At 54.0% G+C, this 1,364-nt stretch overlaps 5 non-coding genes across 5 annotated transcripts; all 5 read left to right on the forward strand.

Moving 5' to 3' along the window:
• The first annotated feature begins 147 nt into the window (after positions 1-147).
• Positions 148-221, forward strand: trnat-agu (transfer RNA threonine (anticodon AGU)). Its single transcript has one exon. It is a non-coding gene; the product is annotated as a tRNA-Thr (tRNA).
• A 166-nt stretch (positions 222-387) lies between these two features.
• On the forward strand, positions 388-461 carry trnat-ugu (transfer RNA threonine (anticodon UGU)). Its single transcript has one exon. It is a non-coding gene; the product is annotated as a tRNA-Thr (tRNA).
• A 199-nt stretch (positions 462-660) lies between these two features.
• trnar-ucu (transfer RNA arginine (anticodon UCU)) lies at positions 661-750 on the forward strand. Its single transcript is given in 2 exon segments — positions 661-697; positions 715-750. It is a non-coding gene; the product is annotated as a tRNA-Arg (tRNA).
• Positions 751-927: 177 nt separating this feature from the next.
• trnat-cgu (transfer RNA threonine (anticodon CGU)) lies at positions 928-1,001 on the forward strand. Its single transcript has one exon. It is a non-coding gene; the product is annotated as a tRNA-Thr (tRNA).
• Positions 1,002-1,167: 166 nt separating this feature from the next.
• On the forward strand, positions 1,168-1,241 carry trnat-ugu (transfer RNA threonine (anticodon UGU)). Its single transcript has one exon. It is a non-coding gene; the product is annotated as a tRNA-Thr (tRNA).
• Positions 1,242-1,364: the final 123 nt, after the last annotated feature.

Genomic DNA, 1,364 nt, shown 5'->3' on the forward strand with positions numbered 1-1,364 from the left:
TTGACAAACCGGGCCCTGTTTTCAAAATTGTGCTTAAGCAATCGTAAAAAACTGTAAGCTGTCCAGTGCCTTGCCCGCGAGTCTCTGGCCTCTTCTCTGGATGCTTTCATCCTCTGACTCGCCCTCTCAGAAATAGTGCTTGTAGCTGGCGCCGAGGCTTAGTTGGTTAAAGCGCCTGTCTAGTAAACAGGAGGTCCTGGGTTCAAATCCCAGCGGTGCCTTTTCTGAGAGCACGGGCTCCTCCTAGGGGAGCCCAGCTTTTCTTTCCGTGAACGGAATACAAAGGGGTTGCAGACGAGCGCGAGGCCCGTAGGCTGTTTTATTTGCAAACCTCCCCTCAGCTTCTGCCGAAGAATGATGGCCTGGGCTAATGCACCAGGGCAACTGGGCGCTGTGGCTTAGCTGGTCAAAGCCCCTTTCTTGTAAACAGGAGATCCTGGGTTCGAATCCCAGCGGTGCCTCTTCAGTGCTGGATTTTCTCTATGGGCTATTTCTTCGACATGTGGCCCTGACGGTGTCTCTGCTTTTCGAGTCACACTTCAATTCTGTAGAGGCCCGAGGACCTGTCCTTCCTGCCAACAAAGCGTGTGACCTCTCAGCATTGGTCAGGCACAAGCCCAGAGGAGAAATTTTCATGTGCCTCTTCCAGGCACCTAGGCAGGCTCTGTGGCGCAATGGATAGCGCATTGGACTTCTAGACTGCCCGATGAGGCCATTCAAAGGTTGTGGGTTCGAGTCCCACCAGAGTCATGGCCTTTGGCTTTTTGTTAAGCCTTATACTGCACACTGTTGCACTCCGGCAACAGAACGTTGTAAATAAGCTTTTTTAAGCTGTCCATGTCCAGGGCCAGGCCCGTGGACCGTTGGCCTCACCGCTGGATGGCTCGATCCTCTGAGCCACCCTCCCGGACTCTGTGCGTGTCTTTTGGTGCTGTGGCTTAGTTGGTTAAAGCGCCTGTCTCGTAAACAGGAGATCCTGGGTTCAAATCCCAGCGGTGCCTTTGACAGTGCTCGCATCTCCTCCTAGGGGAGCCCAGCTTTTCTTTCCGTGAACGGAATACAAAGGGGTTGCAGACGAGCGCGAGGCCCGTAGGCTGTTTTATTTGCAAACCTCCCCTCAGCTTCTGCCGAAGAATGATGGCCTGGGCTAATGCACCAGGGCAGCTGGGCCCTGTGGCTTAGCTGGTCAAAGCCCCTTTCTTGTAAACAGGAGATCCTGGGTTCGAATCCCAGCGGTGCCTCTCCACTGCTGGATCTTCTCTATGGGCTATTTCTTCGACATGTGGCCCTGACGGTGTCTCTGCTTTTCGAGTCAAACTTCAATTGTGCAGAGACCCGAGGACCTGTCCTTCCTGCCCACAGAG

This window comes from Sinocyclocheilus rhinocerous, unplaced genomic scaffold (assembly GCF_001515625.1).
Source record: "Sinocyclocheilus rhinocerous isolate Xijiao unplaced genomic scaffold, SAMN03320098_v1.1 scaffold877, whole genome shotgun sequence".
Lineage (NCBI taxonomy): Eukaryota > Metazoa > Chordata > Actinopteri > Cypriniformes > Cyprinidae > Sinocyclocheilus > Sinocyclocheilus rhinocerous.